Raw genomic sequence first — 16,204 nt, 5'->3', positions numbered from 1 at the left:
ATAAGATTGCAGTAAGGCCAGGGCTTCTTTATTTGTTACGGGATTGGTCCTGTTTGGTCTGTTGGGTCGGAGTACCAGATTCTGGATTTGTGTGACCTTCGTGTGTGTATTCATCGTCATCTCCCAGATTTTCTCAATTGTCTTTGCGACATGCATCGCGTCTTGTGCCAGGTTGCTTATTAGTTTCTTGAGTTCATTGACTTCTTTCGATGTTCGGGCAGATTTCTTATGTGAAATAGACCTGGCTGTCTTGATTACACAATGGCAGTGGACATTTAACTATGGCTGTGTTTAAATCACTATACCCCCATCGATGTGGTGCCACCCATGCCATGCATAGCATTCTAACCACACATGTCTGTGGGCCCTTGATGTCTTCTGGCTTCGGCCTACACTGTGGTCCTGCAGGTCTCACACAAATCCAATACAGTCCATACCAGGCAGGACACGGCATTGTTGCTGGCTAAACAGCCACTCAACTCTGGTGCCACTACCTCCGCCAGTCACAAATCTGTTCCAAATTCCATTCCAAAGTCATGTGTTAGAGATCCAGAAGAAGATGGCTGGACAGCAGTTGACCCGCGCTGGCCTCTTCCTCTGCATAGACTGCGGTCAAATAAGTCACACATTCGGAACTGAGTCTTGATTTCTTCATGGCAGTGTTCATGTCATTGTACAGGCCTCATCGCAGACCACATACCCTTCCAACTCTGATGCCGCTCTGCATGTGCCCCGAAATTCATGGACACTCTCTGGTTGCACTTTGGTGGCATTTGATTCCATGGGCTGGGGGTTGTCTTCATCATCATGAAGCTGATACTGACATGGTGGTAAAGAGGAGTCGGTAGCATGCCACTTCGCCATTTGCCTGTTTCTGCTTGCGTCTTTCCACTCAGTGTTTCCTTGTGGTAATTATGTATGCATGAGGGCCACGGGCCATTCCACATTACATTGTGCTGTGTACAGCGTACGGAACCATGTCACCGCAGGCAGTGGGTTAAATCTGGGACATGTAGTCATGTCATACCTCCCTGTGAGCGTAAGAGGAGTGGACAGGCGTACGGTAGTACATCGTAGGGGTGTGGCTCTTCCACATGTGGATCTGGGTGTGGTTCAGTTTAGTCCATGCCAAGGAAGTGACTGATGAGTGTGTCTCTGTTGTAGTGTCTGTGCCACCCGTCCTGCAATGGACAATGTTGCTATGTAGCATGTCCTCGGAGTGCGGGCTCAGCTGGAGGGGCACATGAGAGAGGGCATGCCTGCTCGGGGTCTGGGATCACACATGCCATCTGGTGTGTGTGTCGTTATCAGTGCAGCATGCATCAAATGTCTACCCACAACCACATAATGAGTTCAGCCAGGCAGGTGGTCTACATCTGTGTCAGTCCTGTGCTCACAATGGGCCAACACACACGTTGCCAGCCACCTTCAGCACACATCATCACTGTGTTGTAGTCAGGCTTTTGGACATGTGCAGACAGGCATGACTATGGTGTGCCTTAGGGGTGCAAGTGATGCAACCGTGCTGCGCACACTAGTGACTATGCTTGGGGGAGGGAGGAGCAGCAGTGAAGCTATGTAATACACATTGATGGCCCTCATTTGCAACTGGCAGTTCATGTCATACAGTAATCACTAAATCACACTAAACACATATCACACACCAATGGACCAGTGAGCCTGCCAACACATCATGCAGTGTGTAGTCTTGACTCATGTCTTTCTGCACTATCACAGGTGACCAAGGATATGCACTCTGTGCTTGGATGATGACACCCCTCCGAGCCCGAAACACACAGGGCCAGAGGCAGTACAATTCGGCCCACAAATGCACTAGGGGCTTCGTGGAGCGCACATTTTGCGTGTTGAAGTCACGTTTCAGGTGCCTAGAAGACTCCTGAACAGCCCAGACATCGTGTGAAAGATGATAGTTGCATGTTGTGTGTTGCACAACATATGTGTACGCAGCAAAGCCCCATGGATATGAGTGACAGATGCACCGGATGATGATGATGAAGATGAGGCAGGTGGACCACACCCCACTGCAGCCACAGCAGGAATTGCCTGGAGGAACACCATCATTGACAATTTCTTCTCATGTTGACGTCACATTGTGATGGTCCTTGGTAATCAGGGGACAGTACAATCAATGACCACAGGCATAGCATGTGCAAATAAATGCATTCCAAGACACATTCCCGGCGTGCATGTCACTCTTCTGTACAGGCACATCACTCAGACAAGTGTGGGTGGGACATGTAGTGCTTCGAATTATGGAATTTGGTAATGGATGGTGGATGGGTGACCCCTGTGCTGTGAGACTGTGTGGGGTGTCACGTATTGGAACTGCCAGTTCTGTGTGTCACAGTTGGCATGGTATCCCACTCTTCGAAGTTTCACATGTGGCCCAATTCATTCCATTGTGGCTGTCATTTGTGGCCTGCAAGTGACAACAGTGCTTCTTTTGGGCTCTGATTTGTGCCGGGATGCTACCTGCCACATAAATTCCACGACATGGGCAACATGTACGTGAGGGGGAGTCACTGCCCCTACATTACTCCGTGCTTTCATTATTGTTTGGTCATGGACATGGCATGTCTGTGTGCAGAGGTTGTTGTTTGCTCCTCTGCAATGTGAAGAGGAGATGCGGTTTCACAGTGTGTCCTATGTATGTTTCCGCGTTGGCGCAGGTTACGTACAGAATGCTTGTCAATGTGCATTGTGCCTGTTTGGAATATATGATGATACAACGAATTCCGTTGCAACGCATGCCTTACCACGCATGCGTTACAACGGAATTCGTTTACCACGGATAAACTTTTCCTCGAATAATTGCGTGATGACGTCATACGTCGTTAAGAGAAAACTGCATTTTTTTCCGATTTCTCTTAAACGACGCTGACGCCGACGTGACTTATGGTGAGTTGTTTTATTTGGGGGGGAGACCCCCCCAAGCCCCCCTTTTTTTCTTTTTACCTTTACCACATATGCCTTTACTACAAACATCGTAGTAAAGGTATGCGTGGTAAAGGCATTAGTGGTAACCACGCATGCGTTGTACTGCATGCGTGGTTAAAGATTTCGGGGAAACGGCTTTGTTGTAAAAGCCGTTTCCCGCCTGTTTGTGAGGGTATGCCTTTCTGATGCGGGACAATGGTAATTTGTTTTAATTTATGGCTGTGGAGTTGTGCTCGTATGTTGTGATCTCACAGTAGTTTTTACTCTGCTTTTATGGGACATTTCCACGCATGACGCATGTGAATTGCAGACCTGACGCTGGTTTTCGCTCATTTTTGTATAGTGATTGGCCTCATCACAGTTTTTTTGCGTTCATATTTCGCATTTTGCGGCGTCACATTGGTTTTAACAAGGTTATTTGCTGCGTTATCGTGAGACTCTCGCATGGTACCACCATGTTTTGAATACTTAGTTAACACAGCGTAATTTTCCCGAGATAGACTGCGATGTTGAAAGTTGAGTTCAGCTAATTTTGCGATACTTATCACACGTTCTTGAGAACATACCCCAAAATGTTTCAGATTTCGATCCACACCCCTCCTGTAGGAGGCATCTCTGCAGCACTGTCCGATATAAATTCCACCTGCCAAACTGCCAATAAGCTGTTAAATTTGTGTACAATGAAATGGAGGCTATACGTGAAAAAACACCATTCTTATATGTGCTAGCACCAGGGCCACTGGAATTATGCAACCGTGCGGCTGCAGCGATTTTTGAATAAATGTAGATTTGCCGCATTTGCCACTTAATCCATCACCTGCCGCGTAGAGTGCAGATTTTTACAGCAATTTTTTTTTCTAGCTCAAACTGTTCAAAAGTTACTAAAATGTTGTGAAGTGGGTTGCCACTCATGGCAGGCCCTTTGCTAAACTGGGCTGGTCTCCTTTGTGTTGCTAATTGCTATATTTTGGAGTTAAACTTGTAATGCGGAGCAACCAATGTGCATACAGTGGTAATAAGTGTAGAAATCCCGAAATAATCGAGTAATGGTGTTATAAAATGTGCCATATTATGCTGCATAATTTGCGGTTTGTCGCATAATATATTCAACATTACCACATAATTTGGCCCTCCTGCCGCATAATTCCAGTAGCCCTGGTGCGCGTACTAACGCAACTCATTGAAACCATGGGTTTCGTGGTATTAGACTCCCAATTTTAAGCCCTATATGGGAAGAAAGCTGTGCATTGATTTTAACACACAGAGATGGGGAATTAACTCTTTTTAATCAGATTGCTCTACCTTGATATTGAGAGAACCTGGTACTGATCCTTTGGCTGCTTTCCTCTTCAAGTCTGAAGTTGTAAAAAGTGAGGGCTGCGAGTTGGCAGCAAGGTGGGGGGCACGAGATTTTATCTGGCACTGAGCACTGCCCGGCTAATCGCAGCAGCTTGAGGAAGCATTAAGACAGACATTCCAAGAGGAAATGTGACACCTGGATATTGCAAAATGTAATGGGATCAGCCAACTGGTAAATGTAGCTTTTAAATAGGTTTTGTGTTCTCCATTAACTTATTTGATGCTGATTAGTTCTGACAGGGGTAAAAATGGGCTGGTCAGCAACTTTTCCCCTTGCGTTGTTTCCATAGTTGAGTGGGGTCGGAAAATGCCCGCCACACTGAAAAGACGCGCAGTAGGTAAAAACGATCCAAAAATGTATCTTACATAACGGCTCATCATTCTTGATTTTATCGGCTCTTTTTTAAGAGAAATGTTTGGCCTGCTCCCAAGATATTCATGCATTTCTTATTTGAAGGTGAAAAGTGGAGTTCCTTTTTCATTACACTATTTTTTAACAATTTTAGTCACTTCCAGTAAGCAAACTGATGATACCTATTGCATGGTTTATATATATCGCATACTTTTGATTTTGTACTCATCATCTCTGCTGTCTAGAGTTATATTTGTTACTGTGTCTACTGTCGATTTTTAAGTGGGAGTGTAATTAAATGAGCATCAACTCCACACTTATGTCCTGTTACTATATGATTATTTTGTTTGTTTTGTCCATTTCTTGTGCTTCTAGCTTTTTGTGGCTCTGAGAAATCGCAGGTTGTTCTATGGGGAAGGTAAAAAATGACAAGGATAACAGAATGCAAGAATGACAGACGTGGCTGCCCAACCTGTTTTCACCTGAACGGAGACCACTATTCAGTTCTCAGTGCCTCAGAAATTAATCTCGTCTGAAGTCTTTCTGCAGGTGTTGCTGCTCCTGCCATATCCTGAATGTGTGAACGATGTGCGAGTTTGTCCAATAAGGAGCTACAGTTTTGTTTTTAGTGTGTTTTATTTTTAAAAACGTTACAGGGTTGATAAACACTTTAGGACTAAATTCTAAAGTAATATAGTGTGAATGCCACCGTAGTTGGGCCTAAATGTTATTGAGAACAGTGTATGGCGCAGCTTCACGGACGGAAGGAGGCCCAATGGCAGTCTGAGGTTTAAATTAAAGAAATTATCAAGAGACTTGTGTTGAATGGCTATCAGAAACGTATTTTTTTTAGTTGCGGTACTTTTTATTCTTGAGTGTCATATAGTGTGAACTCTGGCTCGAAGGTATCAGAGCGCTTTACATGAGCACCAGTGGCGGACGGACACATTCATTTTGCTAGGAACGGGGAGATTTAGGGGCACATGCACATTTCAAATTCGGTCCACATCTGCCCCTTTGTGACCGTTTTTTTTGCATATGGGATGCATCAACCCAAATGCAAATTCGCAATGTAAGTAATTGCAACATTTGCAATTACTTAACTTGCAAATGCATTTAGGGAATCGCAAATTCAGATTCCCTAAATGCAATGCATATTGCAATTTTAAATTGCGATTTGGCAATTGGGGATTGCAAATTACCATCAATTTATAGTTGATGGTAATTTGCGAAAACTTTGTAAAATGCACTAAAGAGCATTTTTCAAAGTTCCATGTTACACACACTCATGCCCTTGGGGCATGTGTGTGCCCAACATGTGGTCACATGGCAATTTCAGGGGTGCAGCAGGGTGTCATTTTGGCACTCTTGCACCCTTGAAATTGCATGCACAATTTGCGAGTACGTATTTGGTCCTCGCAAATTGCGCATGCAATTCCCATTCATTCCTACGGGCCTCTAGGCCATTAGGAATGAATGGGAAGTTATTCCTTAATTGCATACCGCAATTTGCAATTCGCAATTAAGGTATATGTAGGAATCGCACTTTTTTTGCAATTCCTACAAGCATAAGGAATTGTGAAGACTAAATAGCGATTTCTAAAAAATTGCTAATAAGGAATCGCAACTCCTTATGTTGATGCATGTGCCATTAAGTGATTTGCTCAGAATCACAGGATGTTGAGCGTCCCTGCCGAGACGCGAACAAGGTTCCCTAGCTTCCAGGTTGACCGCTCTTGCCGCTAGGCCACATCCCCTTCTTAAATTTTTTTCATGTGAGAACATAGGGATTTCCCTGTAAATGCATTTCAAAGTTGTCTTTAAACATGTGTCTTTATCTGTCTCTCAAAAATCGGTTTCCAGTACATTTAAGGACCTTCCTAAACATAATAAAGTCTTCCGTCTAGTTTACATCCCTGCAGTGAGATACAATCTTTTGCCAAAATCTACAGAAGACAGGCACCATTTTTCAGTTTTGGTTGGAAAGACTCTCCTTCATGGTTGCCTAAAAATGGATATTGTAATTTTAGAAACGCTTCTGCTTGACGTCAAACAGTGCTGCCTGTAATTAGCATGAAAGAACTTGGATTTAGAGTACATATCAAAGCTAATTCTGTATGCCACTCTTGATAGTTTACCTTGTCAGCCATAATGACATCCATGTAAATATGTAAGATTGTTGCCTTTTCTGTCCTCAGTCGGTAGGGGTAGACATTTGTCCCATACCTCTCAAACACCCCTTTGTGCCCTAAACACTCAATTGATCCTTTAGGGGTCGTGTTTATATATAAAATTGTTTCCAAACATGGGAGGATATTTACAAAGAAATGTCTAGTGCAGAGTTGCCCCACATTTGGCAGTGCCATGCTCCGACATTTCCAAAATGCAGGGATGCAACGTATTTATAATAATACGGCTAACCCCTGTGTTTTCCCAAGCGCTGGTGCTAAAATTGACTTCCTAGCGCCATCACAGGCACCCTAGCACCATAGTGCAAGGGTGTCCGTTGCAGGGAATGACTGTTTATGGGCAGGAAGGTGTCCCAACTGCACATAAACAATCCATAATGGTTGTTTGTCAAATCTATGTGTGCTGCATTCTGCAGCACATATAGAAGTCGCTAATTGTCAGTATTTACTGATTATGTGCAGAACGGGACACCTTCCTGCACATAAACAATCATTAATGGCATTTAGCATTTTCTACATGTGCTGCAGAATGCAGCACATGTAGAAAAAGCAAAAATGAAGAGAAATAAACAATGATATACTATGATCAAACAATGATATACTATGATCCTCTCTTCATTGTGTTCTTCTGTTTACAGATGGAGCATCATACAAGATAAATAATCTTCAAGAACAGGTGAGGAGCAGCTACCTACCCTCACATAAATAGCAGTGTAGGGAAATTCCTTTATCTGCCTTTATCTTTTCCAGGGAGGTTGTTGTATCTGCCCTGAAGAAAGTCCAGCACCCATCTGGGCATTATAGGACTGAAATATGTTGACACTAGGGTCTTAGGACCATCATCTCCCAATTGACCCTTACACTCACATCTTAATATCCCTGACGGATTCAAAAATAAAGGGAAACTGGGATCTGAATGTGGATTTCAAATCTTTAACTCCCCCTGGCCAAAACTATCACTAAGAGCTCCTTGGAATATGGTTGAGCCCACCCTGACTGCTAGGCGTCAGGGTGACCCGATGATGAAGCATGACACCACTAGAGTGTGTGAGGGTAAATAAGACAAAAGGAATTGCTTCCTTCCCCACTCCTTAGTAAGTTGAAATCATAGCTTCACATAGGGACTTCCCATCACTGTCTTTTCGGGATTCCCCTGAAAATAACCAAGGGCTGTTGCCCAGGTACTTGAGGAGTACTTCTTGTGGTCAAGTGGTATTACGTAGGAGGGTGTACTCCCTGTTGAGAGTTCCTCTCAGTCCTTATTGCATAGAGGAAGGGCCCTTCCCCCATGTGCCGGTTTTGTGCATCACAGGAATCACTCCAGCCAAGGCTATCAGCAGGGTGCTGGGCAGTTTCAATTGGAATTTGTCAGCTAGCATTGCAGGAAAACGCCTCTTGGAACTTGTTGTGTCCCTGTAGCCCAAACAAGATGTCAGCCTTATGCTTGGAGTCCACTACTTTGTCCTGGGTACACGAGGGAGAGCAGGTCCAGTCTTCCAGACTCTTCTCAGATCACAAACTCCAGGTCCCATCCTCTTTTGTTTTTTCACAGGTCCAGAAGGAGTCTGAGCGGGATACCGGGATTGCCACATTTATGCCCAGTGCCAGCCTGTGGGCAATGACAGGAACAACAGCCGCTCGCCTCTAATCCATGATAGGTGGTTTACCCAAATGAAGGTTTAATTACATAAAGTGAGATCATACTGATGTAATGAAATTTCACCCAAGCCAATATTTATTATATTTGGTATGAAGAGGTGATGGAATGCGATGGTAGCAGAATTTCCATGCTGGAATTTCCTTTTCTTTCTTTTTCTTAAACATGGATTTGATTCATTTCATCGAAGTTTAAAGTACTATAAGACTTTAGAAGTTGAAGAAAAGAAATCCCCAAAAGCAGGAATGAAACCCGTGAGGTTACACACTTACTTCTACAACAGGTACATTAACCCTTGAGTTTTCTTATGAGCACAGTCAGAAATGTTTAAAACTACCAAATTGTCAGTGATATAATAATACAATTATGTTATTAACTTGCCTGGGGTCTAATAGTGAAAATATGCCTTTTAAAGCCATGCACTTGATTTTTGAAAGTACTCTTCCCATTTTGTCTTCCTAGAATAAAGCCCTAAATATGTCTGCTCCCGCCTATCCTTAAATAAAAATAACAGTCCTAATTGCCGATTGCACTTAATTCGATCTTGTTTCAATCCTTAAAGTTTCTTGGACACTTTAATGTGCTCTATCTTTAACAATGTACAATTTAAGAGCCAGTGTGTCATTCATGAAGAGGCACAATGTAGGACGTTTAAAATTACACGGTGTAAAAAAAGCAGTGAAGTAAATATGCATCCATCGCAGAAGCATATATCAAGGGTAGTAAATGGCAAACAGACGATTGCTGACAAATAAATATAATTGCGGAAAACTGACAGATATGTATGAACGAAGCTGCATACATCTGGTGTGAATTTCATTAGAAAAATTCCTGCAAACCGATCGATCCATCATCCTTCAAAGATAAATGATCTAAAACCATTATACTCTTCATTTAAATGCTGATGATGATAAGACGTCAATATTGTAGAATGGAAAGTACCTCCAATGGAAGAATGCAAGTTATCAACCCTGTAGAAATGTATGAATTATGATTTTTTTTCCACTGCTGTTAAATTTCGTGAATGGTTATTATGACCAGGGCTACTTGAATATGCATCAATCGATGTCCAATGTATGTGGCAGAGTCGACTAGATTAAGCAACACACAAAGGCAAATTGTGCAGCAAAAAGTAACTCATACAGAAGAAGTTTTAGTTCACAATTTATCATCATCAACCAACTTTATTTCGCACTTCATAAAAATGCGTAAATGTACACACAAACAAATAGCATAAAAGATGCATTAAAATTAAGCGTACAATAGATACAAAATTTAAAAGAATTTCCAAGCACGCATTTAAACACTGTGCATAAGAGATGAATCCACAAATACATACTTGGACTAGAAAAAATACAGAATAAAACAGTTCAAATTAATGTCAAAGTGAAAAAGGTGTAGTACATAAAGCTTTACGGAATCTCATAGCGACCAGTAGGAAGGAGGCTAGCGCAAAGCAGACCAATGGGGTTTCTTGTGAGTAAAATAAAAGAGAGCAGGTGCTACAGACCTCATTGAACATTTCCTCAAGAGTGGAACAATAAAAGCATTCCTCTCAGTTGTGTATAAAGAACAAAAAAGGAGGAGATGTGAAATCGATTGGGCTGTCTTGTTGTCAAAAGGACAAGCCGGTAATTTGTTTAGGGAAAAAAGATTATTAGGGTAGCCCAGCAATATTGGGATAAGATTCAATCTGAATCTAGTCAGAATGAAACGATGCTGATTATTCTCCGCAAACCATAAGAATGAATTTAGGTGATTTGATATCGGTAGTATTGATTCATAAAACTTTACGGGATATTTCTCTTTGTGACTACTCCACCTATCATGGGTGACTTATTTATAAAAACGGTCTTTAATCTCGATTTAGGGTATTATTCTCAGAGAGTCGGAGTGACATACAGAAAGTGAAGACCCAAAGAAGTAAGAGTTTCTCTGACATATAATAGCTAGAGGATTCTGTGGGGATGATCTAAATTTAAAATGTCTTCAAAAATGTTTTGATTTAGGCCCACAGTACCCCTTTTCCATGTAGATAGCCAGAGAGAGAGTGGCTCTAATCTTCTGGCACCCGTAATAAAGGGAATGCTGACTTCTTTGTGGGCTATTAAGTTGTTACCTGATTGTGGGATCGACAAAAGTCTTTTTAAGAATTTGTCTTCTTGCACTTGGAGAGAGGTTACATCACTGATATCCCAAATTGTTGCCCCATAAGTGTCCATTGGAGCATTTTTGCCAGGTAAATTGTGAGCATTTCAGGTATCGGCTTAAGGCCTAATTTTTGGGAAAATCTAAAAAGGGCAGCGATACTTTATATCATTAGGTTGGTTCGGCTTTGCAACATCTCCCTCCATGATTATTTATTATCAAATACCACCCCTAAACAGTTAACATGAGGTACCTCCTGTAATGTTTCCCTGTCTAGTGTGTGTCTCATTCTCTTCCTTTTATCACTACCTATTGTCATGATATAGGATTTGGCTTTATTTACGTGCAGGTCAAAGTTGTGCATAACATCTGAGTATTGGGTGATAAGATTTTATAGTGCCATGGGTGTCCTGGCCAATAAAACATCATTGTCTGCATAGAGGAGAAGGGGGGTGGGCAGTCAATGAGACTAACGGAGTGTCTTTCGCAACCTCAGTCAAAACTTTGATTAATTTATTACTGTAGAGTGTGAACAGAAATGGTGCCAGCATGCAACCTAGCCTGACTCCCCTTTCAATTTTAAAAGGTTTACTACATTTACCGTTTTCCCCAGCGTATCATAGCGGTAGCATTCAAATATATCGCTCTGATGAAGTTAGTGACAGCATCGTCCACTCCCATCTCCTTCAGCATGAGCCGTAGTTTACTATGGACCACGCAGTAGGAGGCCTTGGATAAATCTATGAAGGCCAGATGGATTTGTGCATTTTTCGCTCTGGTGCATTTCCCAATTGTAAGGATCAAATTGAGGTATTGGTCTAAGGTTCCACTGCCCTGTCTGAACCAGTATTGAACTTCCGTGATAATGTCCCTTTCCTCAGCCCATATTTCCAGTTTGTTTAACAGCAATCGACCCATTGATTTGGCTGAGCTGTCAAGCAGAGAGCTGGGACAATAATTGGCTGGGATGGAAGCATCCCCTTTCTTATATATTGGAATATTTACAGATTTTGTCCACTATGGAAAGGTATTAAATACTATGACTAAAATGAGGGAACAAAAGGAGATGTTGGCTAAAAAGACATCCATGGGTACCCTGTCAGGCCCTGGAGCATTTTCAGATGGAGATTGAGTCAAGATGAGTTAAATTTCGCCAAGATCAAATAAAAGACGTGTAGGGGAAACAGTATCAAAGCTAACTTTCATGCCTATGGGTTCCCCTTCTTCATGGAAGATATCCTGAAAGTGTTTTAATCTGGAATCTTTGTCAATATGAGACTCTACAGCTGGGTCGCTATCATCTTTCAGAAATGGAGTGTTAATAACTTTCCAAAAAGCTGTGCTATCACCAAGGGATGAGGCCTTCTTTAGGTTGTCCCATGCCTCTGGTTTCAGCTGGCTTAATCTATGTGCCCTGGCTAGCTTGTAAGATTTCCTCAGTGTGGGGACCTGCTCACAATTCCTAGGTAGGGATTTAAGAACCATACGCAGATTTAAATCAGCAACTGAGCAGTTCTTATCAAACCACCGGTATGGGGTAAGATCTTCTGCAAACAATGGTCGTATAAGCTGTGATCTGAGCTACATTAATAGTGTATTAAAAGCCTCCGCTATACTGGTCTCATTTAAGGATGGGTCCAGGCAGGTTTTTATACCCTCCTGGTTAGCCAAATCAAAACTCGTAAATAGGGTGTCTACATCGACCATATCCCATTTCAGGGTTTAACCATTAGAACTACCTAGTATTGGTTTAGGGATTTAAGGGCCATTACCAGGTTTCACCACAGGCCATAATAACACTCTGGACAGTAAGGCATGGTAGCTAAATTCAGTAAAGTTGGTATTTAATTTTAAAAGGTTTGAGCTGAGGGACTCAGAGGAGATAATGTAATCTAAAGTAGATAAATATTCCCTTCTTTGGAAAGTGGTAGAAAATGACCCAAGTATGTGGATCTCTAATGTTATGAATCACAAGTTGACATTTAATTAGTATGGTATTGAGGCCGTCCCCTGGGCATCATGGTTAAACTGGGGGATACAGGCATTCCTGTGGTCCAGGATTCCACATAACTCCACAGAGATTAGAGAACGTGGTTTCAAGTTAAAATCTCCCATCCTGATTATGTATAGGAATTTAAAATGGGACTCCACTAGGTCGTCTAACAGGTTATCCAGAGACTGGGGTACCACCGCTGGGTCGGTGAAGTTGTTATTATAATAATTTACCAATAATATATCCTACGTGTCAGGCCCTTTAATGACTAGAATCTGTAAGTGTGTGGATGTGTCTATGAAAGTCAGAACATTAAATGTGATTATGTTAGATTTAAGCTTTAATAACCCCCCTCCAGGCCTACCCCTGTTGATGGGAAGGCCAAGGTTTGAAAAGACCTATAGCCATCGATGAGGATTTGGACGGTCTCCCAGGTTTCCTGGAAGAAAAAAAATCTGAAAATTGGAAAAAGCAGAAAGCCATTCTTCTTTGTTACATTTGACTCTATAATCAGATATATTCCAGGACACATGGGGTTACGTAAGAGTTCATGCAACTCTAATCAGAGCAGACTTAATCTGTTGGACAGGGACTAACAGGTGTGAGTCAGGGGGGTCAGGAGACCTCAGGTGTTCAATTACCCTAAGTGAGATCTGGCATGTGTCCATTTACTCCCCCATTACCTCTACCCCTTGAGGCTGTATTCGGGCAGTTCTCTGGCCAACAGCCATATGTCAGTCACAAGAATCCAGACCTGACAGTGGGGGAAAAACTTTGCCCATAGAGTATTGCGTAAAATTATTTATCGGGGTCCTGTTCACATGTGAATGAGGGTCTGGTGCAATTGATTTGGCCCCACCCTGATACAGTGTTTGTGGTTGATAAAAGAAGCTTAGGGATACTGGATGAATCTAAGTTGATAGATTAGAATTAGGTAGAACTTGTAGCAGTTAATCTTTTGCCAATTGTGGGCTGTCAAAATTTAAAACAACACAATCACCCTCAAAAGATTTTAAAAAGGGTCCAACCCAGGGAGTTCTCCTCGCCACTTGCAGATGATGTTGTATTAGGGGCCCTGGCTTCGTATTTGTGGTTAACCAGTAGCGTGCTTTGGCCATGAGCTCGTTGGTGGATTGTCTTTATAGGGGAGTAGGTATCGGGACATTTAGCAAAATTAATTCAAGCAGGAAGGCAGCTGGCGGGAGATCAAGATTTTGATGTTTGGAATGACTGTGTGAGTACTGACTGAGAATGGTTGACGTGACTCTGAGTGGTATCTCCTAATTCCTCAGGGGGGTTGGAAATGACTGGTCTGTTCTCAGCTATAGTAAGGAAGGGTGTAAGAGAAATTAGAGCGGGGGTATTATTGATGTTTCCTCGCAGTAACTGGGCGCACCCACTTAAGTGTAACCCAAGGATGCGGGGCACTCCCAGGGTCATCCAGTGCTGAAATACAGTCTTATTGAGGCTGGGGGATGCATGTGGTGACAGTATTACGCGTAGTTTATGTAATGTGTGATGGTTGATTAGTGCATGGGGTTTGCCAGTTGAGGCTCTAATTGAACTTAGTAACTGATCCAATTTGAGTTCAATAATGTCCAGGCGGGATAATATCAGAGTAGTTAGAAGAGAAAGTCTTCCGCAAGAGTCTTCTAGGGGAACCGGTGTCCGTGACTGGTCAGGGCCAGGCGGAACTCTGGGTTGGTAAGGTGATGCTTTCCTGGATTTCTTTGCTCTAATGGGGGGTGGCTCTTTTAAGGGACCATTCTTCCTCTTGCCATTCACTGTCAGTGGGGAAGGGGGCTTAGCTAGAATGGAATTACTAAACAGGTGAAAGTATCAGTGACATAAGCGGTGACATTTGTTGATAAGTCACTGTGGGTAGTAGTAGATATATTGGTCTCAGTAGATATGGGTTCAGTGATAAGGAGATCTTTGAGCTCATTGTTAGAACCAAGGGTTCCCCCCCAGAGAAAGTTTGGGCTCCTTCAAGGCAATCTCCCTAAAAACAGTGCCGGTCAATTTGGTAAAAAATGAATCGATGGTGGATATGATTAGTCCAGAGTGAGAAGCAAAAGTTAACTTTTTCTTACACATCTTGATGTGGGCTACAGGCGACGTAACGGTTAGAAGTTAGAGAGGTGGCCCAACCCGCCTCCTCCGGGCTCCTCTAGGCATGGACGGGCCCACCCTTGCTCGGGCTGCGCCCGGGCAAGATTCTGGCACGTTCCCATGCACATCCCCATGCGCGCCCCGCTCCGCAGGAACATGGCTCATTTTTAAAGGTCCTGAGAGGTCCCGGGAGGTTCTAGAAAGCAGAAACGGGTGACCAGAGGTGCTAACAGTGTGAGATGGGAGTTGTAGTTCCCACTCCAGCGGTACCCCGTGAAGCACGGCTCTCCCCTGGGCTTCCCTCAATAGTCAAAGATGCTCTGGTCCCTCCTCAGCTCCCTTATGCTTGGCGATTTGGTGGCCAGGTCAGTTACACTGTCCCAGGAGCGTAATTTTTAAAGGTCCTGGGAGGCCCTATTAGGCAGAAACAGGTGACCGGAAGTGCTGATCAGTGGAAATAGGAGTCGTAGTTTGCTCCCTGGCAATGCCCCATGAAGCACGGCTTTTCCTGAGCTTCCCTCAATGGTCAGAGATGCTCTGGTCTCCCCTTAGCTCCCTTATGCTCGGCGATTTGGTGGCCAGGTCTCTATTTATCATTTTATCACACAATACAATCGAAGAAAATGTTTCACCTCATCAGGACTAGTTTAATCCAGTAATACAAAAATCATCAACTACTGCGAGCAGTTAACAATTGCAAGGGTTCTACCATTCTTCAGTACTGACATGAGGTGCTTTTTTGTAAAGTTTGTTCTCTTTGAACTAAGAACAAAAAGGCTTTTTCTTCATCTTTCTAAACAAGGTTCGATTCTGTGTCAAATGCTCTAAATCCACTATCATAAAGAAATGCAGTTGGTCAAAATCTCATAGTTCAAGTGAGCCTCATTCTAAGCTATGGAAAATCTACTAAACCTGGGCAAAACTAGCCAGAAAAGTAAGCAAAATTGTGAGTTAATACGTGAAAAGCGGATTGACCTCCTTGCACCCAAAAGACACAATCTGTGCAAAAAATAGTGAAGTGACATGATGCGGTCCACATGACCAGCCATTTTGATTAGTGTGTTGTGTTCTAGACTTATGCCTGCTCCTGCTTACTTGTTCACTAGTGTTTCCCTACCCATCTCAGTCCCGAATTGCCCGTTTCCTGCCCACTTTTCACATTTTGCCTGCTTTATTTTCCCTGCCCTGTGCAGGCAATAGGTCCCAGGACTCCAGCTGCTAACTTTGCTGTACAGGCATAATACCACAAATGGAAAGGTGCACCCGGAGAGAAATTATAGTCCATAGAGATCCACAGGAAATCTGTTTTATTCCTCATTTGCAGTAAATCCAGACATAATATAACAAAACATCCAGCCAACGTGTTTCGCTCATAATATCACTCATGGACTTTATCAGGGCTGTAAATAGCCACTTGGTAACTGGCACATTATTAA

Source organism: Lissotriton helveticus, chromosome 3_1, assembly GCF_964261635.1.
Source record: "Lissotriton helveticus chromosome 3_1, aLisHel1.1, whole genome shotgun sequence".
NCBI lineage: Eukaryota > Metazoa > Chordata > Amphibia > Caudata > Salamandridae > Lissotriton > Lissotriton helveticus.
Note: the sequence above shows the minus strand (reverse complement) of the source record.